Below are 25,187 nucleotides of genomic sequence, written 5' to 3' on the forward strand. Positions count from 1 at the left end.
TCGCGAATTTTATGTAACACAATATAGAAATTTCACCTCATATCTCATATTATAGATGTAAATTTTGCGCTCTAGAGTTTACTTCATGTACACATTTTCTCTTTCTAAAACACAAAAATTATATGTACACACAGATATAAAATATTAACCCCCCAGTAGTAATAGAGTGGATCGCTGGGTACGATATGGGATGAGTAACTCAACAACAAATCCATTTTCTATTTCACTCTTTCCTCTCGACTATTAAACCACCCCATATTTTTGCCTCCCCCCACACCACGATAATATTCTGGTGATGCGCAAAAATGTTCCCCGCATGTAATATATATATATATATCCGTACACATTTATATCTAACAATTTTCCATATTATTTTATATTTTCCTCTATATCAGTTTGGTTATATTTTGTATTGTAGCGCATATAAAACTCTCTCTATTCCCATAAAATATTATATTGTCTGTATAGGGGTAGTTAGGTAGTTAGAGTTTTAGTACCTAGGCGCGGCAATTCCAATGAAAAATAAATGAAAATGATTGGCCATTTTTTAAACCAATGTTGCCAAATCAGGACATTTTTATATGCTGTTTAGTGTAAAAAGGAAAGAATTAAATCGCACCAATAATATTTAAACAAAAAAAAAATTAAACAGCAGAAAAATTCACCCCTTACCGAGCGAAACTTTTTTTTTTAATTCATTCATTTAAATTTTTTATCGTTTTTGAATTAAAACGAAATGATGTAAATGTAAAATATTTTGTTTCGTTTATTTTGCTGAAGTTTCTCATACAATTTTGATTTAAAAGAGTGTGGGATGACCGTACTGTGTGGATGGTTCTATACGTAGATTTTTTTTATATGATTTGATTTGGTCTAGATGGATATGATGTGTAATGCGAGTATGAATGCAGCTCACTGAATTATAATTTTTTATTTTAGACGTTCATGCAAATATATTCGGATTTTTATTTTTGTTTTTTATTTATATTTTCTCTTGTAACTGACAGCTTTATGGAAAGTTCTTCAGATTTAATTTTTTTTTTGTAATGAATTAGTGTTGTTTCTGGCAGATTTATAAATAAAATGTTCACAGTCGACCCATTGAACTTAAATAATTTAATATTTTGTGTATGAGTTACACGAAAGAGAACTTTGATTTCGTTTCACATTTCTGATACCAATTTTTTTTTATTAAAATAATGCGCTTTATACACCAGAGAGATAGACAAAAAATGGGGGTTGTGATGCTACTTAAGGCTTGCTCTTTAAAAATACATTATTGTTAACATTCCCGTTAAGAAAACAGCAAATTTATTTATTCGCTCGATATATTTATTCCTGACGGTTTTTTAATATATCTGTCAAAACATATATACGTATATAGCGAATAGTCGTTTCGTGTGTAGGAAGGACACCTTTTCATTTAGTCGAAAAATAACTCAGACTACTGTTTAAGTGCATGCAGACACACAATCCATATATAGCAGCATTTTATAGCGAAACTGGAACGATACAATCATGTAAGAAAAGAGGAATCATTGTGAATCGCTAGAAGAACGTGTATTTCATAAAATTTTTGCATTTTTCGATGCGGAATTTATTTGAACTTTTACGGAGCTTTTTTTTGAGAGATTGAGAGAGAATTACTTTTTTTTTTAATTTGTACAACTTTTTGTGTAAATATGTATATAGGCTGCAGAACCGAAACACCGCGAAATGTATGACCGGGAAATTTATGACTCACTTACCGGGGGAAGAAAACATTATTTCCATGCCCGGTTAGAAATTTACTTTGACTGGGCAAAAAGTGTACTGAAATGAAATGTCGAGTCTTCCAGCAGCGTTGTCTGCGATTGCGATTTTATTTATGTATTTCTATTTACGTAAGACAGTATTAAAAAGCGCGGCACGGTGTCTACTGCAAAATGCCAAAAAAATTCAATTGCAAACACATACTAGGAGGTACAGGAAAACAGGAAAAGTAGGAAAGTATGCATTTTTGCTTGCTTTCTCGCCATTAGCTACTGTTATACAGACCCAACTTTCTAACAAACAAAACAGTGTGTATCATACGCTCTCTAACATTATGAGAACTGACACCGTAAGTCTGATGAAAATTAAAAGTGTCAAAGTCAAATAAAACGCAGCGTCGTATATGGGTAATTCTCATATCAGATTGCGTTGAAATTTATTTAAATTCATTTGTCCATCTACTGATTCATCCAAAAATTTAAATTTTTGAGGCGCAGTTACGGTGTAAACTCATTACAGAAATTGAGCTTGTGTGTGCGTTACAATGAACTCGTTCATGCTAATGTACAACTTTTAAGATACACCTAATTTGTTACCAGGGCGTATTATTGGTAAATTTACTTATCGAATTTACTGAAACTTACCGGAATTTACCGAAATTTATCGAATTTGTGTTTTGACAAATTCAGTCAATATTCGGTAAATTCTGGTAAGTTTCAGTAAATTCGGTAAATGAATTTACCAATATTAGGCCCTGATTGTTACTGTGTATAACCGTTTGAGGTAATACTGAATAGCTATCTGTTAATCCAAATCAGTCCAAATCTAGTTATTTCTGTGTTCAATTAATAAAAATAATTTTACTTACCTTATCGGCAAACAATCTATTATTTGAACGCTGACTTACCTGGAATTAAAAAATGTTTGGTTACAAAGAGAATATTTTGTTGGACGTGGAGATTCGGGAAAAACTCCAACGGATTAACTTTCATAACGAATGCCACATACCGGCTCACGGAAAAGAAATTTTTATAGTCAACGCAATATTTGAGGTCATATTTTGGGAACGACGCTGAAACGATCTATGTCTTGATAAATTTTACAAAAATTAAAATAGCGACATCAAATATTTCCCCAGCTAATACAGTTTTTCTTATCTGACTATGTACAGTACATGAGACTCACAATTTTTTATTATTTTTTTTTATCTAATTAAAATAGTGTAAGTGTACATACAAAAAAAAATATTTTTTTAGCATTTTATAGATTGCGTGTAATCTCTATCGCTAGTTTGACAAAAAAAAATGCTTCGTGATAACAACATTCAAGTTTTTTTTTCGTATTTTTGCATTTATAAGTAACATTATAAAACTGCATGTAAACAATGAGATAAGATTTGATAATAATTTTGTAGGTATACAATCATCACTTCGTTTTTTTTCTCTTATGGTTGAATGGAACCATATTTTAGGTCTACCATTCTTGATGAAATACAAAATTTAGTTTCGAATAATTCATTTTCGATTCTTCCTTCCTCTGATAATAAACCCTAACATACTCTTCAAAGATCGGCACAATTTCCGCACACAGGAAAATGTATCGTGACGTCCGTATTGGAATTGTCAGAAATTTTGGTTGTTTTTGCACGACATTATAAAACAGTAAAAAATAGCTTTTCCTTTCTTTAAAATTCTAGAATCTCGAAATCATTAATTTTACTACCTGCCACATGCGAAAGTTGACCATTACATAGTGATGTGCCCCTGCATTAAATGATCCATTTAATGTGGACCTGGGTCCATTTTTTATTTTCCTATGTGGAAGTCAACTTTCGCATGGGATAGACAGTACACCAGAATACATTGAATGCTGCTACGTATATACTCCATTACTTTGGAAACAACTTTAATTATGATACTCGCAAAAGTGTGTTTTTGAGCAACAAGCATCGGTAGCTGTTTTCTCGACAAGTGCAGAGATTGCATATCCGAGCCGAAGGCGATTTTCATAAATTTGTACCTCGTGTGATCAGGGCTTATTATTGTGAATTTTAATTTTGAAAATTCCGAAAAATTCTGAATGCTGAACCTTTTGAATTTTTTTTTATTTTAAAATGTTGTATTGCTTCGGTAGTGATCCGAACATTTTTAGATAATTTTTATTATTCAGTCCCATGGTCTGTATCGTAGAACACTTGGTTCACACGCAAGAGGTCTGCCAGATCTGGTCTGGGGTTCAAATCTCGTTTGGGCGCGTATAACAGAAATTTTATTTCCCAACTTGTGTTCTTCTTTTTGAGAATTTCTCAGAATTTTCAGAATTAAATTCTGAAAAATAACCCCTGCATGTAATGCATTACATTCGCAACATCCAATGTAGCCTATCGTTCGTTATAACTGAAGTTTTTAGAGTAAACTTCCAGAAATTTTTAGTGAAAAATATCTGATTTTTTTAGAGAAACATTTGTGGGCGAGTTGTATAAATACATTTTGCGAACTCAGTGGGAGGGGTCGTAGCAATGTAAATTAATTAGTTTAGATTTATTTGATTTAGTAAGAAACTGGCTGTAAATTGTTCAAATAGATACAAATGAAAACGAAAGAAGACATGTCCCTAACACTCTTTAGCTGCACAATAACTTACTTATTCAGTTACATTTGCACTCACACAAAATCATAACAAATTCCTTAATATCTACGAGAAAAAAAAATCAAAAAGAAACAAATAAAACGTCTATTATAACAACATTTTATCAAATATTTATACATACATTTGACATTTGTGTGCCCTGTTGCACATAGGCCAGTAACCTCGTAAAAAACACGAAGAAAAACTATAGCCAATACCTAAAGCCACGATATACGCTTTTATAGGAATATAGGCATCATACATATAAGAATTTGCAAAACAAAATCTTATAGCTTTGTACAATGCACACTCAACGCGAAACCAGCACTCGTAGAACTCAGACAGACGTTGAAAAACGAGATATGCCAATCACCCTAACATTTTTATATTTTTAAGCACATATTTACCATGCACGAATAAAAAAAATCTATTTAGAAACAACCGAAAAAATGTATTCGTTATTTTTTACTGACTCCACTGTGTTACGTCTTTTTAAGCATATTATTTTAAATGTATAAAAGAAAATGTGCAGCGACAAGTATAAGACAAAAATGCTATTTTGTTGGTATATAAAATTCATCGCATTATTATTTTGATCAGGTGTACGTTTGTTTTATCATTCAAATTTAAGCGCCCTTTTTTATTGCTTTTGGTAATTTTTATGGATTGACTGCAACGGAAACTTTTCAACTAACTATCAGACTAAATAGTTTCTGTTTTTCTACAAAACAATCTGGCAGATATTTTCCTGTCGCATATGGCTATTCATCTGTTATCGACAACCACTACAAAAATAATGACAAGCTCCGGTTATATGGTCCATTTTATAGTTTAATGCATGTTCACAAAATTGAAGTACAAGATTTTAAATCAACAGATTGAAAATACTTTGATCGACGGAAGTAATAGACCCGAGAATAATACTGGTCATATGCTTGCCGCCTGTAACAGGTTAAAGAAGTCACATTTTCATTACGATTACTATCCAATTTACGATATTCATTCCACATTCGATATTCACGTTGATATACGCATAAGTAAATGTTTTTATATTGATAATGCATGTGATTTGACAAAACGAGATTAGATTGTGACTTCTTATATTTCTCCGACAGTACCAAGAACTAACCACCAAAATTATTTAGTGAAACCAACCATTGTAGAAACAAGAGTCATAACCTCAACGCTTTTGTGAACGTTTTGCCAACAATATTTTTTGAATATGTCGTCTTGGAACCTTGGAACAGACTTGAAGTACTAAATAAGTGGTGGTCTCTACTTCACCGATCGTCGGTTCCATGAGCAATAAGACAAACAGAGATGATCAGATGGGCAGCATCCAGTTGAGCAGACCAACAAGGTGGTCATAAGATATCTATCTAACTCGAAGATGTTTTCGAACACAGTAGAGCTCATTCGACAATTTGTAATTACCTCGGTAAAGTGAGTCATGATTGCCCGAGTTTGATATATCTGAGTGTGGATATTTGTGGAAGCAGAACTAGCGATACGAGAATATAAGACCAACAACCAACCCACACATTCAAACAAATGAACATGACTAAATTGTTGTGTGTATGAGTGTGTGTGTGTGTATTAGCATACGCTTTGAATGTGTTGCTTGAGATTAAATGATTTTGCAAGTAAGGTTTTGTCACTAGCTATCGCTTCGTTTGCCTGATAAAATAAAATTTCCATCATGCACAGTAGTTTACACTCTACATGGACCAATACTCGCGCAAGCACTCGTCCACGTATATGTCTCGTAAAAACTGGGGAGCATGGTAATGTACTATCAGAACGGTGATGTAAAGTGTTTTGCTACAGAAGTAGGGATACGCAGCAAACACATGTGGCGCTGATGTGATAAAAATTATTATTGTCGGGAGATGAAACACAGTATTCAAACAGATCAATCATATCATTTTACTGTGAATTTGAAGGAGTAAGTATATCGAAATATAACTTTAGCATCCCAGTCCATACATATCGTTAGTTCACCGCTAGGTGATAAGAGATAATCTAAACTTATTCTTCATAAAAACATATAAATAAGTTAATACTCACCTATATGTAATATGTGGGTTTTTTATAGAATAAAATGGTATATTTCACACTACAAGCAAAAAAATTATAACGAAACGGAACTGTATTCAACTATAAAGTAGCAATGTTGTGCGTTATTACGGGTAGATAACTTAAAGTAAACTGAAGAAAAAAAAATCTGTTAATAAAGCAAATAGCGAAATATAATTTTTTTTCTAAGCTGAAAGGTCTACAATATTTGGCGACTCATTTAAAATAAATAACAACATACGCAAGTAGACAACAAAATGTTGTAACATATTACGGGAAATATTTGATGATTCAGTTTTTATTCGTTGAAGGAATAGAAATCTTAGCAGTTTTTTGTTCATTCTTTTTAATATTTGACCACATCAACTATTCAAACATTCAAATCGGTTTTAATCGACGCATTACATTACACATTTAATGACTTGACCGGATATGTATGCTAGCAAGATATTCGGTTACACTTAAAAAAAAAATATGAAAGAAATGGAATGGACTCAACATAGATTGATTCATAGAAGCCGGCGACAATATACATTGAAATGTAAGTATAAAAATGTGGTTAATCACAGTTTAAAATGAATCAAATTTAGATTTGCGTTTTAGTTTTTTTCTTTGATAAATTGAAAAACTATGTCGCGATGATTAGCATGTTATTTGGGGAATTTTTATTTTCCGTTTTTTTTTGTTTGTCATTTGTTTTGATATGATTTTGTGATTCAAACAATGCCTAACGTTTGCTTCATGTAGGTCCGCATTAGTTTTAAATCAATGCAGCTCTTTTTCCCGACATTTGTCGAATCGGAGTGATTAAGATATCAGAGGGATGTCCGAAGCTTTGTGATGTAAAGGTATGAATGGGATAAGGAGAACGAAATTCTGAACAGGTAGCTCATTATGATTGGATGATATTTACTTACAAAGACTAATGGAACGTAGAAATTGTTTACGAACTGAAAGGTCATCACACCACAATTATGGAAGCTGTTAATACTGGTCTTCATGCTGTTTCGAGTACTGTTTTGTAGTGTTTCGTAGTAGTTCTCTAGTTTGTAGGTTCCGAAAGATTTAGATTTAGTCATTTCTGAGTTGGCCAGGAGAAAGGTATCCAAACTTTCTCCAAGGGAATTTCTCAACTCAAGATTTTAGAGATTTATAATGGTCACCCCAAAATGGGTTATTTTTCGTTTCGCAACACAATTCAAGGTTTTGGAAATAAAACGTTGAAAAGTGTTGCGAAACGAAAAATAACCTATTTTGGTGTGACAATGAACTGTCATCTTTAAAACTGCCAAATGGCCGGACACAGTCTCATGTGTAGTACAACTTTATACTACACTACTACTTTTTAGGTGACTTTATCTATTAGGGTGGGTCGATTTTAACAACTTGAAAATCCACAGCCAGTGACATGTGCAGCTTGCCAAAACCAATCAAACTGCATCATTACTTTTTCGTTTCCGAATACTTTTGAGTACCGCACAACTGTTTGAATGGGTTTGTTAGGCTACTCGTATTTCCTTTCAAAATTTTATAAACAATTTTCTTAAAAAAGCTTTGATAAGCCTTGCAGAGGCTGTAATAGACTGAAATAAACATAATACAACTTAATTTGAAAAAATCGGTTCAGTCGAAGTGAAAATATGTACATTTTCTATGTAATATTGGGAGTCTATGAACTTTAAACCACCATTTGTACGAAAGAATTCCACAAATGTGGTTAGTTCTTTCTGCTAGAGTAAAAATAGGTAAAAACGACAATGATGGATATTTTCAGAATGTTTCAGATTGGTTATCAACGATGTAATAGTTCTAGGAGATCGAACTACTCCATTAGAAAAAATATTCCGTGTTAGAAACGTCATTTTTCGTAGTAGATTCGGATGTTAGTATGAAATAGGTGATTAGTTTCGCTCTATAGGCAACTGTAAACCCAAACTTTGATAATACGAACGGCAACGATTTCATCCACAGCAACATAACCTACGTGATTTTACATACAAATGTTGATGAGGTTTTGTCTCTAAGGATGAAATTTGACAGTAATTTGACCTTGGAACAGACCTATTTTATTTTTATCATGAAGACAAACAGACCGAAGCCCAATAACAGGTCAATCAGCGAGTTACAAAAACAGAAAACATTAGGAAAAATCATAAACCAAAAGCACAAAAATGTGAACAATATGAAACTGCCATTTGCATAATCAAAAAACGAAATGATCCTTGATTGATTAGACTTTTAAAAACAGGAAACCTGTCATCCATTTTATTCAATCGTTGGAAATACACGTCATGGTGCTCTTGCAAGCGATAAATAGGACAATTTCTCTGGACATTAGTCTTGAACTTTGGAAGATAAAACAAATTCTTTTGCCGTGTGGGTTTAGATCGTCCGTCAAACTTAAGATAATGATAAAGTTCAGAATCGATACGAGGATGGATCAGTTTGAACAGAGTCAGCTCATCATTCTCCAACCGACGCGATTCCAATGAGTGTAATTTGAGAAACTTGAGTCTTTTAAAAATATGTGTTTAATACTACTTCAGAAGTAATATAAGTCCATTTGATATTTCCAAAGAGCTCTTCAACAAACGTGTTCAAAAATAACATACTTTTGATTTTAATGAATTCTACAAATTTTGACAGCCCTGATATTGAATTTTTTGTTTTGGGTTTTGTCTTAGAAAACTAGTCTTACGTATGCGTAGAAAGTTTTGACTTCGAAAAATATTTACACAATATCACAGCTGCCAGAATCTGTGGGTCGAGAAAATCGTAGGATCCGTTAAAAACCAAAATGTGATAAATGAGTAATAACACACGACTATACTGTAGAGGTGTACCAATAGAACTGACTAACAAATCATTGACCTCAATGCACATTATGCTACGATAGTACAGACTTTACAAAAGTGCTATGTTATTGCCAGGCCACTGAAAGACACTTTAAACTGCTTGCTGAAGTGGCGTCGCTTTTCACCACCCATGAGCGTAAAGAAGGTGCTATCATTACGATAAATGAAGGACGAAAAATTCGTTTAAGCTTCGATTCGAAGAAAGATTTTGTATAATGACGTAATTCAGGGAATACAAATATTCTTGAAAAATTTAAACACCTGAACTTTTCTTCAGTTTCACAATTCTACAGTAGAGCGAAACTAATCACCTATTTCATACTAACATCCGAATCTACTACGAAAAGTGACGTTTCTAACACGGAATATTTTTTCTAATAGAGTAGTTCGATCTCCTAGAACTATTACATCGTTGATAACCAATCTGAAACATTCTGAAAATATCCATCATTGTCGTTTTTACCTATTTTTACTCTAGCAGAAAGAACTAACCACATTTGTGGAATTCTTTCGTACAAATGGTGGTTTAAAGTTCATAGACTCCCAATATTACATAGAAAATGTACATATTTTCACTTCGACTGAACCGATTTTTTCAAATTAAGTTGTATTATGTTTATTTCAGTCTATTACAGCCTCTGCAAGGCTTATCAAAGCTTTTTTAAGAAAATTGTTTATAAAATTTTGAAAGGAAATACGAGTAGCCTAACAAACCCATTCAAACAGTTGTGCGGTACTCAAAAGTATTCGGAAACGAAAAAGTAATGATGCAGTTTGATTAGTTTTGGCAAGCTGCACATGTCACTGGCTGTGGATTTTCAAGTTGTTAAAATCGACCCACCCTATTATCTATTCCTTCAGAACATAGGTTGTAACATACTTTTTGTAATATGGGGAATCACCAGCTGGTGCTGATTGTTTTGGTGTTTTACTACTTGAAACATCAACATGGCATAGTATTCAGATTCCTTAGCTGTGTGATCAGACTCGGTTAATAGATTTCTGAAGCAACTTCAGTTATGTTTGCGATGCACAAAAAGTTTTTTACTGCCATATAGTTCGTGCAAGAAAGGCGCTACGGTCAGACAGTTGCTAAGATCTGAAAGGCACGTTTCAACGCATTTCAATTATAACTCATGGAAGATAACCAAGCTCAAAATATTGAAACCAAAGACTAATCAAAGAGAATTTGACTATCTGTGACAATTCTGTGAGGTGTACAACTAAATAGAAAATGTTGTGCTCTTCTCGAAAATAATGATACACATTTACGAGGAAACATACGGTTTTGCACACGTAAAAAATCCCACTTTCGCATCTAAGGTTTTCTTCGTTTTTTCTCTGGTTTTTCTCGTTTACCATTTGAAATAGAATAAAAAATTAGGGAAATCAGAGATACGGAGAGAGAGATACATCACATCAGTAACAAATTCAAAACGAAATGAAAATTTTTCAAGTGGAAGCAGAGCACTCTATTCAAAAAATGTAAAAAAGTATCTTAGGTCTCGAAAGTGTATTGAAAACAGGATCCACCTTATATGATATAACTATAGTAATGTCCGGTGTCATAAAAATTTGGTCAGAATTGGTTCAGAATCTATAGACAATAATATATTGCCAAGCAAATGTTTATCGTCTCTGCGAGGAAATTTTGAGAAAAAGTGTACGAATAATGAGTGCAATCCAAAAATTTTTTTTTTACTTCTCCTGTGTGAGGCTACCACCTCTTACACATTTTTTGTCAGTTGGAAAAACGCCAATTACATTTTTTTCTTCGTTGAATTTAATTTAGATTTCGTTTAAGCGCCCCATATATTCAAACATAAAATGACAAACAAAATTTGAACACAAAACACGCATTTGACAAATTAATCGCTGACAATGCATTTCCTCGACGCAGTTCTATATATTGCATTTATTAGCTTGACTTTGCTTAACCCAAATACATAATTACCATTATATTGAAGCGAAAAAAAAGTTAAACAAATATCTACGCTTTTTTTTCGTATAATATAAACATTCAAATCAACAGTTCAATTACCCTATAACCAGACAAACACTCTACTGCCGGTTCAGATACATTTCTGTTGCTTTTATTGTACAAATTGAATTGCAAATGTAATAACACACACGGAACATTAAGCTTCAATGTGTAATGTTTGGTTTCGATGTGATGATTGTTTGCGCTGATCGAAAAAAGAAGAAAAAAAAATAATTCAAAAATCATTTTAAATAATTGAGGCCCAACAGTGGCACAACATTCTATAATATTCTCTATCGTTTATGGACCCGAAATATAAAAAGAACCTGTGCATGGTCATGACACTGGTCGCAGACATAACAATCATTCTGTGTGCAAATATCAAACGAGTTCATTTTCAAACACTTCTACAAAATATCAAAGCTTTTTCTCTCCCCGCGACTCGTATATAAAATGATAATGATCTTGCCATCCTTTAGCTAACATAGAAAGAGAGAACAATAATTCATTTGAGCGACCATTTATGCCGATTAATATTAAAACATCAAAACCGAAAATTCATTCATCTAAACGCTGTATATTCGGCTTAGATTGAATCTGATTTTAACAATGATTAGTCATGTTTATTATGATTTTACATCAGCAAGTAAATAGAGGTTGCGAGACATAGACGATGCGCAACAACAACGATGAAAACACACAACTTAACCGATGTTAAATAGCCTATCCTCTAACTTATATTAATTGTGCACAACAGCGAGGCGACTAGACTAGACAGACAAAAGTGACGTAATTACCAGTCTGAATGTGGAATTTACAAATAAAAAAAAAACATAATGTTTGTCTGGTTGCTTATTAGAGAGTTTTGTAGAATCATAGAGCGTGAAGTCGTGCTGTAGGTACATACACAAATGTATTACACATGTTAAAAAATCATTTATTTAAAAAAAAATTAATAATACTGGAACCAAGTTCAGGGTTACAAGTGCAAAAGTCTCTTTATATCCACCGTGTATTTGTTGTAATTTTGTTTAAATCTATTGATAGATGAATACGAATGTCGACTGGCATTTTAAACTTGATATTTATTTGTTTGAATAAATGTAAAGTATGATGTACTATAGTAACACCAGTATCTCGAGCATGTGGTCGATGTTTTTTAATAGGTATATATCGAGAGAGTCAATGATCATTTTCGATTTTTTTATTTTTCATTTTTTTTACAATGTTAAATTAGATGCATTCGCGAATCGAGAATATAATCAACTTTCAGAGAAAAAAAAAATTCGACACGTTAGTTCAATGATCTCTATGTGCTAGTTCAATAACATATATTGCTGGTGCGGAGTAAATGACCTCAGTTAGTGACTAAACGAATTTGTTTTGTGCGTTCATTTTTTTTTCGGGGGAATGAAATACACACAACTTCATCATCTGTACGATGATAAATAGGTCCTATTAGTTTACATTGACTTATTTGTCTCCTACAAAATGGCATCAAACTTTACTGGAAAAATTTAATAATCGAATGAAGTACGTACATGACTTAGTGCGTTGTTAATATTTCGATTGATCGGCTTTTATAGATCAAACATGGAAACAAATTTTCGTATCTGGATAAAAAGGAAAATATTTTGGAAGATGTTACAACTACAGTTGAGATGATCCCAATGCTAGGTACCAGCTGGTTTTAAAATTGAGAACACTGTTTGCCGAACTAATGGAATGTAGTCAATTAAAATTTTATGAGATACGTTGGGTATATGACCACATTGTGTATGGGCACGTTGGAATTTTATTTTATTATCTGTATCACTTTACAGGTCACAGCTTCACGTATCATATTGTTTAGTTAAGAAAAAGTTAATTCATTGAGTTTATTGATAAAATACTTGTTACATTCATGAATGGTGGCGAGTGGCAGTAGTTTAAAATAGGAGGAAAACGGAGGAAAATAACGGGCTTTAAAACGCATTACATTCAATCCTTGATGTGTGCTTCTTCTGTCATTTTGGGTAATCGGTTTTAAGAAAATGAGCGCACCTACCTAAATTTTATTAAAAATTTCTTATCTGATTTCTACCATCCGGTCACACATTCATAACATCTTCAATTTTACAATAAAATTCCCTCAGGCCGTTCAAACAATCTTCTTGTGGAAATAATGAGCACATGCAGATTAGTGTGAAATGGTTATTAATATGGCTGTAGGTGATACTCGGATATTATGTTATTTCAAAACCTTATCTTATCCTTGACGTGAATACTTTCGAGAAAGATGTTCGAAATAAATGTGAAAAATTTCTCAACTTCATTAGGTTACATATATGTGAGAAGCTGTTTTCCGGTTTAAATGAAAATTTTACAGGAACGTGTGTGTGTTTAGGAAATGGTATGTTGTGTTAAGTGCCAGAAAATTAATCGATTTCGTGGAATTTTCTGCACCAATACTTAGCGACTAACAAAATTGTTATCCAGATAGCATTACGTTGTGCATTTAGTTTTTGATCGTTTGTCATTCGCTGTTCAAAAAATCGTTCTGTGCAGTCAATCTCTTGAAATTGAAAAATTGACAAATGAAATTGATTTAATCGAATGTATGTAACAATCGTTATTCTTAAAACTTGCAACATTCATGGCATTTATTTCTTAATCATTTAAAGTTGAAACTCGGAATAGCTCAGAAAAATGGGCTATTCCGAGTTTCAACTTTAAATTCATAATCCAAGCTCATTTCCAAAACGATATTTCATAATCAAATACAAAATAATGTAAATCTGACACATTAGGGTGCAGTGCTCTAGCTATGGAGTTTAATTTTTTACTCACTTCGGGAAAAATTTAAATTTTCATTTGCTCAACAAATGTTGTATGGAAGCATTCACAAACCACCACAACTCCCACATCAGAAAACATGTCGAATTTCACTTTTCTCTCTCTCTGTATGTATATAGCGTTCAAGCGTTCTATATTGTTTATAGACATAGACCCAACGATCAGCGGATCGCAACAAATATATTTAATCTGTAACTTCAATAGTTTTATTGTACATTTTGCAATAAGGGAAAATAAGCCAGAGCTCATCGCTTATTATCATTATCTATGTCAATACAACAGACGCCTATTCGGTTCTTTAAGGTTAACAAACTTGCATATCACAAATGTGTCTGCTTAGTCATACGAAAATTTCAAATGTTTATAAAATGTAATGACCGAAGGCCAAGTCATTCGTTAAACAAGAATTCCTCGTGAAGCAATGATGGTACATGCCCAATTTTTGTCTTAATGAAAAAAAGTGTAGGTCATGGTGCCGACTACATTGTTCTTAAATTAGTCAAAGATCATGGCTAAATGACGACAAATCGATTTAAAAAATGTCTTGGCCAGACATAACTCTCTAAGTTTCACGATTTTTTCTGAGTAATATCCTGCAATAATCACCCTCGTTCAATTTTATCTGATTTCGGAATATCAGACTGGGTCTATTAGTCCATTAATCATTTTTGTTGTCGTAATTGTTCTCCTGTTCTCAGTACCAGGTCACAGATTTCTTCGGGAAGTTGAGTGAAGCAGTGAAATAGTTCTCTGTAGATTCAGGAATTGTTATAAAATCCAAAACATTTTACTAAATATTCTCTGGCGACTTGTGACGACTTACCGTTTTGGATGATTCGTTCAAACAAACAATTTGAATACACTACACCATATAAGGAATGAGTATAAGTTTAAAATGTCTATCTAAAATTCATAAGTTGCAGTATTTCTTATCCATATTGAGTGGGCGTCGAAATTCGTGAATGAATTCATGAATTTTAAACAAACAACAAATTCTTCGCTCGCAAACACAAAATGTTACGTCGATCTTCTGTTTAGTAAAATGCAGTTTGCTAGTTGAAATAGAATATTCTACCGAATATCCGCTTGAAAAACTTGTTGAATTAATTAATCATTTCCATTTTTTTGCGTATTACCAATTCGTAAAATGCTTTAATTAGAAAGAACTTGTAACGAATATAATTATTAAGTTGGATATTTTCAACAAATATTATTATATGTATACCAACGTTTATATCAATTAAGAAGATTATAATCGAAACGCTTTTTCATTCTCTCGCATTTACTTGCAGTATCTTCAGTTTTGTTTTTTTTTCGCACTACATACACATCGAGATTCAAGCTTGGATGTTTAAAAAAAAACGGAAAATGTACTTAAACTCAAATGCACATTTGCTATGTATAAAAGAATTCTTATTATATGTTCGTCACACAACATCAAATATACAATAGTGTCGATGACCTCTTTCCATATACATTTTTATATCGAATGGGTTGGCTAGCCAAAATACTAAAAAAAAAACTTGCGGCTTTAAAACTGTGAGCATTACAAATTAATATTATTATAACAGGGCAATGTCGTGTCAAGAGAAGAAGAAGAAGAAGAAAAAAAAAACCAACCGAAAAACGTAAGTTTGTGTTTAATTCGGAGTATAAAAATGACGCTGTAACTAATGCATTAAATGTCTGAATTTGGCCGGGTTATATTTATTGAAGATGACTGGAGTGATTTTGATGGGTTCAGAAGCATTTTTTGTCTTTTTTTCTTCAGATAAAAAGATTGAGTCGAGATGTTCTTCCTACCAATATAGGTAGGAATTGTTTACCTGTATATATATGTGCAATAAGAATCGCAAAGCAAATAAGTTGACTTAAACGATCAAAGGTAAAATAAAAATTTCAATTTTTGAAATAAGACTGAGCACTACCCAAAGAGATTAAAGCCAGTGGAGATGAAACTTTGATAGAAGCTAATACAAAATTAAACATCGAAATAGTTGGTACAGGAAAAAAAAGTGAAATTCGACATATTTTCTGATTTGCGAGTTGTAGTAGTTTACGAATGATTCCACACAAAATTCGTTTAGCAATATAGATTTTTATTTTAGTATTTTATTCCTGTTATAAATTATATTATAAATTTTTATGGAATCAGTTACAAACCACAACAGCGTCCAAATTCATCACAACTGCAATAAAACTTCTCAGTCGACTTATATTCCTCAACGTAGTCTTCATCGAGCAGATGGTTTGCAATTTACAATTTACAATTTTAGTTTGAGTGATGAGCATTCGAATATATTGAGGAAGAAAAAAATTACAAATTTATGAGTCGACAAGGTGTCTGTGGACCAAAGTCGGTATGAATGGGTACAGGCTGTTGTTTACATTTTATTTTACTTCTACTAGTTCCATCACAATCACCTATATGCCTTTGAGCATTGAATTTGTCTTTTACTTAGAACAATCGTTCGAATCTAGTACTTCCTAGTCAACACGTATTAAGTGTTCATAATATTTGTGGGTTAGAGAAGGATCGAATCAGGAAAAAACTTTCCAAATCATATTGCGTGTAAAATTTGTTTTTGCACTCGGGCCATAACGCCACTTTCAATTAATAGACTCAAAATCGAATTAATAAACTCCACCTGTTCAAATCATTTCACCTCTGAATGTTAACACGTTATTTTCTTAGTGGAACATCTTAATTCCTATAATTTCCCTGTTAGAAACACCATAATTAGGACGTTGAGTCATTAGTGCGAAATCGGTTGAAAGTGGGGTTCTTCCTGACAGATAATAAGCGCACTGTGAATATCTCTAAACATTTTGGTTTGACACGTTTTATCACATACTTGCATAAAAATTGAGTTTTTTCTCTCGGTTTTTTATTTGTGAAAAAGAGAGATGAACAAAAACTATAATGACCCTAAATAAATGCCCTCCAGTTAATTTATATTATACAACATAAAACACGCAAAGAACTCTTCCACGTTTATATTTAAACATCATCATCAAGGAATACACTTTTTTTTCGTTCAACCAACGAACACAAAAAAAAGTTTCTTTTTATGCATTTAGAATTATATGGAAAAATATTTCGCCTCAAACAAAGCTATTTGAATCGCGGAAGTAAATTACATATTCGCATAATACTCTATTAAATTTTTGCTTATTTTCCTTAGCACGAAATGAAAACTAAAAATTGAAGATTTTGTTTTTTTTTCGTTCAGAATTATTTAGGTCACATAAATCTTATTGAAAGAAATCCACATCGTCTCTCAGTTTACTTCTATAAATATAGCACTGGGTTTTTGTTGTTGTTGTTGATGCAGATACATTAACAATGGCATTAAATTCGGATGATATTTTATACAAACATACTCATTTACCAAGGCTCTCGATTGGTTTTACATACGGTTAATTCAACCGATAACAGCAGAAAATTGGATGTAGAGTAGAGTAATATTTAAATAACGTATGCGACAACAACAACTCTGAATAGTATATAATAGTGCATATTGAATCTAATCGCTTAAAAATGTAGGAATGACTCTCAATTTTAAACATTTTTGCATTCATACGAAGGTGAATGCAATTGTCCGTAAATTCAGAAATAAATTAACAAAAATTTGAAGTTATTCAATCTCTTGCGAATACCAACGGAAATACTGTATGCTATGTACACTCTCAGGTGCGGTATTACGGCATGAGTTTTCTTATATTGTAAACTCTTCTCTATTTCTATTCTACCGTCGCTTCGCTATTTCAAGCAAGATGTCGTTGCAATAACCCGGTGTCGGTATAATTGTCAACAGAAAAATAATTAAATTTTCACTTGATGGATTTTAGTAAAATATAATGCTAGCATACAGCGCATGATCTCAGGACTCCGGAACAGTGATCAGTATTTTAATCAGCCAAGTATCTGCTACGCGATAATAGTTTGGAAAAAGGATACGAAGCAAACTGTTTTCCAAACTCTTATCGCGTAGCAAATGTTGTGTCGATTGAAATATTAATTACTGTTACAAAGTCCTGAGATCATGTACCATACTCTGACATTATAGTTGACTGAAATCCGTAAAGTAGAAATCTAATTACTTTCTCTGTTGACATTATACCAAACTCGGCTAACGAAATAGAAAAAGAGAAGAATTTAGAATAGAGAACACTCATGCCGTAATACCGCTCCAGATCAGAGAATTTCTCCATGGAAATAATGAATAAATTTGACAGAATTTCAGAGTACACAACCGAATGCTTCATCGTCAACAAAACCTAAAACTTTATGTCGACTTTCAACTGCTAATAATGCACGAGGTATAAGGGTATTTGCGACGAAAATATTTCAACAAAAATGTATTATTCGTCGGTAAAATTGTGCAAAGCGATTTTCCAATGTAAAGAATTTCTCTACTGACTTTATTTTCTCGACAAACTGACAATGTGCGCTCACCACAAACGCAGCACAAAAAAAAAATCCATGTGAGTTTAATGCGACACAGGAAGGTTATGTTCTTGTAATATGATTCAATTTTTGGAAGAAAAAAAAACATTTTACATGAACAGTAAAGAGACCTGTTGCTTGATGTGTCTCTCGGTTGAATTACGCCCGGAATGACTCGATTAAAATTCAGTCTAAATTCCAAAATGCACACAGGTCTATTATGCAAATAACCGTAGGTAAAAGCTTCACTACATTTTCGGGGCACATAGTTATGTGTTGTTTTTATCGAAAAGCGCAAACAACATCCTAATTCAATATATCCAAACGTAATAAATAAACATTCGAAACCATTGCAATATATAAATGTGTATTTGTTCACTCCGACTCTCCATATCCGTAGATATATGTACATCGATACTCCTGCCTTCCTCCAGAGATTTACAGAAACATTTCCAATGTCAGATCACAGTTTTCTGCTGAGACACACATTTGTACATATGTACACATTTAAACACGTAACTTCTCCTCGATTCTTTTTCCATTTTTAAAAGATTTCCTTTCGAGTAGCAGAGAATTTCTCTAAACAAGAAGTGAGGCTGTTCAGAGATAAGAGGACGCGCGGTAGTACGGGATTCTCGGTGTGTGTATGTGTTTTTTTTTCTTCTTTCGTGCGGAAATTTATATACCCCAGAAAAGATATATATCCTATGATATATCGAGTATTTGGTTCTTTAATAATAAATGTCCTATAAATCTAGTTTTTCTTTTTTTTTTCTTCTTCCCAATGTATGGAACATTGTGTTCAATGTATACAAACTGGTATAACTTATGTGAGGATGTAAAGGCATTCTCGCTTATTGATTTTGTTCCTCTTTTATATATCTATATACATTTTAATATCACACACATGTTATGCTTTCTACTTGTTGTTTTGTAAAATGTTTCCCAACAATCCCATTACATACTCATATATAGAAAAAAAAAACCGTCGACTATATGAAAGTAACATTAGTTTTTCGGAATCAAAATCGAAATAAATTCGTATTGTAACAAAAATAGCAATTTTTTTTCCTTTCGGGGTAACAGATGGGCGCGCATTCCTTAATGTTTTTGGTTTATTGTATGGAAGAAGGATATAAGTGATTACCACAATTTCCTTCCTGGAGCACAATGTGAAAATAAAAATCGATTAGTTCGACATCGGAGCGTAGGGCTGATGTATATTTTTTTTTATGCGGGAAAAGATTTTAATGTATTGGGATGCTACTACTGTGTGTATACAGATTTTCTTTCAAATCTGAATCGAGGGTGGGGAGATGGTGTATATTAAAAAATCATTTCGCTTTTGATTGAAGTTTCAATTTGAATTTTATCGGTTTTCGATTGGCTCGATTCGAACGACACATTTTAACTTTATGACGATCTTTTAACCACATTTTCCCATAATTTATTTTTTGAACTCTCTGTAATGTTTCAATTTTAAAATGGCTGGCAAATAAATCGCAGCACAACGTGCATTTTACAGCAATTCGGTTTTTTTCTCGGCTAGCAAATTTCGGTCTTTTTTTTATTCCCACGAAAAATTGTATGCTTATTATTCGACGTGTGTGTAATAATCTGTTCATCTAACTCTACAATGAAGTCTTTAAAAATTCTTGTTCAATTAAATGACGATACAACAACAACCACATACTTATACGAAGAAAAAAAAATATTTCTAGCCACATCCAGTTCTCCTGCATTGTGTGTATAACTACATCTATATATCATTAGAAACCACAGTGTTTTTGGTAGACACTGAAAAGTGCACTATAAAATCACGAATGTTAAATAGATTCGAGAATATCAAAAATATCTTCTCAAGTCGAACGAATAAGACCAGCGAAATTAAACACCACCAAAAGAGAAAAAAAACAACAACCAGCGTATCGAAAAAGGGTTCGGTTATGCGAATTACTTGGCGTTTGTGTCTGTGTGTATACATTTTTATATTTTGTCTTCCATTTCCACGTCCAGTCTGATTAAATTTTTGGACTTTATTTCGCGTACATACACAATGTATGAACTATCAAAAATATATATATAAATGGTCTCATGTTCTTTCCCGCTCTGCCATCCGTATATTGAATTATAATACATGAAAAATATTTTTCGGCTAATGTGCATAAATCTAGAACCAACACAACCGAAGTACTTATTCTTAAGAATTTTTCTTTTATTTTTAAAACATTATTCACTCAGTGTATATTTTAGATGTATTTTTGGTTCTGCCATTCTCAATTCGCACAAACATTTTTTTTTAAATTTCAAAATTGCATTAGGCCAACGACCTTTATTTTCGAATGCTGCTTTTTGTGTGTTCCTGCAAGCAAGTTTTGTTTAGAGCTTAAGTTATATTCGAGAATTGATGATTATAAATAAATAATGGCAAATGGAAAAAAGAATCTACAGCGAAATTACAAACACATTTTTATATTTTAAAATGAGTATAAAACAACGACTGAGCGTACGTATTCGGTACATATATATGCGTTATAAGTATAGATGATTTCAGACGATTATTTTCGTGTTAATATTTTCCATCCAAAATATAAGAAAAATTACATCAGCAACGAGAACATTTTTTTTAGCTTTCGTGCCCACTTATTGCCATTGTTTTCTCTAAATCGATTGGTTAATTAAATAGAATAAACCTATTCCCAGAAATGATTACAATTCAAACTTTGTATTAATCATTACAAGTATTTATAATAACAATTTTCCTTTAATTGAACAGACTTTTTCGGGACGGATGTACAAATTATGTGTTGTGTATGGATTTAGTAAAAATAAAAAATCCATTTTTCAACCTCATTTCTATAATTTCATGACTCTTAAAAGCTAAAAAAGCAGGTCCTTGAATCATTTTGTATGAAAATGGTAAAGATTAGCCTTCCCTTAATTAAAGTTAATTCAATCCCGCAATAGAAGTCTAAAATAAAACAAGACACGATCTAATAGAGCTACAAATTCTCTCAGTTTCGCTGGAAATTAAATTACAAAATTACTAATTCCAAGGAATTTTTGAGGCAAAGTCAACACAAGAATATTTATTCAAATAATATTCAGAATACAATTTCGACGCTTTCAGTAGACATCCTTCAATTGTGATCCAAATATACGTTGGAGGTCACCATTGCGACACTAGTTAGGGTTGTACGACATGAATAGGTATTAACTCAAAGATCTCTTTAAATAAGTAAGTAGTAGATTCTGGTATGGAACTTTCTATATGACCAAGTGTATTGGTGCAATCACGCAACGTGGAATGTAAAGTTCCAAACTTTTACCTAAAGTATTTTACTCGCTTAGCCACTGGGAAATAACTTTTAGCACTCATGTTTAAGTAATGACGCACTTTCCGGGCGTGCAGTGAGTAATGTAAGTGAATATACTAAACTTCTCATTCAGCGTTGTTTCATATATCCTTTGAACGGTCTTTAAGAATTAGTTGTACTCTGAATAGGATTCTATGGTTCTGAACCTAGACGGTGTATCATACAACCACGGCAGAGTAAAATAAACCAGGCAGGAGCGTTTCAGTTGATTAGGAACCTGAATTATCTAGAAGTCTTATATTTTCCGCATGAAATTCATTCAATTTATGTCATAGCTACTCCCTGGTTTATTTCACTCTGCCGTGATACAACTATAGAAGTTAGTCTTTTATAAGAAAGGTAACTTGCAAAATTTGACAAAGAAAAAAATATTTGAGTCTTCTCAGATTTTGGTGTTTCAGTCAAATATTCAGTACAGTGACTAACATTCTAAAAGCGGACCCTGTGCAGAATTTTAATTTTTCAATGTTTTTGAGGTTTCCAGTGTTTAATATGTCAAATGTCAGTGGTTCGTTTATTCATTATCTACTTCATATGCGAACGCGACACGTGACAATAACATCCGTTTTTAATTAATGTGCTTTGACGTTTTAAGCACTGGGAAATGTCAGAATTATCGGAAAATTAAAAGATTGGTATTCCTCATAACATCCAGGCTGAAAATAAATTGCATTACAATAGATAATTTGTTTCAGCGCTGGCATCATGTTACATGTTCAAAACTAAGACCATCCCCACGTAAATGAAGCTTCCGATTTATTCGATTGATTCAAGTAATGTTACAAATTTACGAAGTCTAATTTCGATTTTCTTTTGGCTTGATAAACAAATATTAAAAATGTTAGTCTGATAATCAGCGACAGCCTTAGTAGGAGGTAATTCATATTTGTAACTAGGTTTAACTTTCTTGTGAGTATCCCAAGTAGCTCAGTCCTAGATGTAAAGGATATAAGGTAAAAGAAGAATCTCAAATGCTATTTTCTTTTCAGTATGCCAAGTAGCTCAGTCCTAGATATACAGGATATATGAAGAACAGAGGAAGCTTAAACGAGAAGAGTCTGGTTGTGGGTTGTTTGAATTTAATTGTGAGAACGAGAATCGACGAACTGTTTCTAAATTTCGTCTGCTAAACGTACTATCAATCAATCTTAGAAAATAATTTTAAAAAAATTATTCATTCCAGTCAATAACATTGAAACAAAACAAATATTCGCGTAATTTTCTTTCGTTTTCTGAATAATTATATTAAACACAATTTCGTTATTGTTTTGTTAATCAAAATAACGAAAGGCAGACTATATGCTCAGGCTAAACAATAAAACCTATTCTTCATAACACCAATTCAATGTCTCGCCATTTATTTAAACAGTTTGAATTTTGAATAAATGATAGGTGGATGCACTAGGCATACACACACGACGTAAAATACAAATATATAAAGCGAAATAATAATAATAATAATGGCAAATCAGAAGTAAATGAATTTATTTTATGAATGCGTGACGTTGTCATTCGCCTATTTTTTATGGTCTTGCAATTATCAATTGATTATCAATTAGACTAATTTTCTAAGCTATAACCTACGTGAACCTACGGAATAATACTAATAAATTATCTACTACGGAATCTTCTAATTGTCTATGGCAAATCAAACAAATCAACAAACATTTTTCAATTATTTCTCCCTCTAAATAGCACAAAAAAGAACCAAATTCCAACATATTCACATGAATTGCAACAATAATTACTGAAATGCATGGTAAAAAAAAGTTAAATGCCGTTTTTATGGAAGTTGAATTGAGCATACAAAGATTTGTTGTACAAAAAAAAAAAATTCGAAATAAATAAAAAAGACTCAAAAATTCCTCTATCAGCGCGCGTACACCACCGCATACTCATTTCCCATTCACATATTGTGAAAATGCAATATCGGGTACACATACCAGGGAAAAAAGCAAGCAGCAAAAAAAAGCTTGGAAAAAAGGAAAAATAATCGACATCATCACCATTCAGAAAAATATGCAACAAGTGGTGTCTCTATATAACAATCTAACTCGGGCACGTTTTTGTTTTTCCTCTTCTTTTTTTGTGTGCTGGCATTTCCCGGTGTTTAAGGGAGCACTTTATATGTTATCGTAGTATATATAGTTAGGTGGTCACACTTTGTGCTTTATTTGGTGTAAATGGAAGCATGAAATGTGTTGAGGATATTTTTTGACATTTTATTTTATATTGGACACATTTTTATTAGATAGTTTGACAGGACAAGAAAGATAATTGTGTGTTAGCAAATTCAAAAGAGCATTTCAAAATTTCATCTGTAAATCAAGAAGAACAGGAAATTTTTACGAAACAATAAAAAAAACTTACCTTGAATTTATCCGAAACGAAATTCGTACAGGAACTGACGCCAAGCGTCGGTCAATTTGAATGAGGACAAAAGTCGAATAAAATTTAAATCATCAACTTTAATTAACTGCACTTAAATAATGAGAAAAAAAATTCATTTAATGTCTAAATCACTAGAAATTGTGCTAATAAAAATTGTTCTGTTAATTGCACTGTTAAAAAAGTTTTTTCAAATTATTTTATTTAATAAAAATAAAAATTCACTAGGACTTCGAGACAGTCAATTGTTCTATTATTTTAATAATAATAAAAAAAAACTATTCAATGAATATTAAAATGGCAAAAAGCCATCGATAAAAAAAATTGCAATTCCAAACTTCTATTGGAAAGTTAAATTCTATTAAAACACACTTTTAAAGATTTTTTTTTTAAATATTATTATTGTTATTATTATTATTAACCAATTACTTAAATATCGTAAGAGCGATTCGCTTTGAACGACCTACCCAAAAGCTCTCTTCTTTTAGTCTAAACTACTATCAAATATTTTTTGGCAATATTTTTCGATGGTTGATGCAGAATGCATATAATACAACATCAACAAACCGCTGCGTATAATGCAATTCGGTTGTTTTCGGCCCCTCTCTACACTTCTGGTCCTAAAAAACCAATTTTATTTTGTGTGTCCCTTACCCCACCGATAAACACATAATGCGAAAAAATAAATTTTCGGTTGTTTGTGTTATATAAAAACTACTTGTATGCACAAAATGAAATAAATTTTTATTATGTACGGATTTTATATAAAATACAAACACACAAAATATAAAAATGTTCACAGCCTAAACCATCATCATCATCATTGATGCCTGCTTATTTGCTGT

General features: G+C 32.3%; 1 protein-coding gene across 3 annotated transcripts in view; it reads right to left on the bottom strand.

The window, feature by feature from the left end:
• Nucleotides 1–24,826, bottom strand: part of LOC119067527 (broad-complex core protein isoforms 1/2/3/4/5) — a 77,733-nt gene extending 52,907 nt beyond the window's left edge. The window contains exon 1 of one of the 3 annotated variants that reach the window (XM_037170559.1): nucleotides 24,325–24,799. The gene's annotated coding sequence lies outside the window, so the exon portion shown is untranslated. Of the gene's footprint in view, nucleotides 1–24,324 lie in introns of all 3 variants that reach the window. The other 2 variants (XM_037170582.1, XM_037170577.1) reach the window with 2 other exon arrangements.
• Between the last annotated feature and the right edge of the window lie 361 nt (nucleotides 24,827–25,187).

The sequence above is a fragment of the Bradysia coprophila genome (assembly GCF_014529535.1).
Source record: "Bradysia coprophila strain Holo2 chromosome X unlocalized genomic scaffold, BU_Bcop_v1 contig_12, whole genome shotgun sequence".
Classification (NCBI taxonomy): Eukaryota; Metazoa; Arthropoda; class Insecta; order Diptera; family Sciaridae; genus Bradysia; species Bradysia coprophila.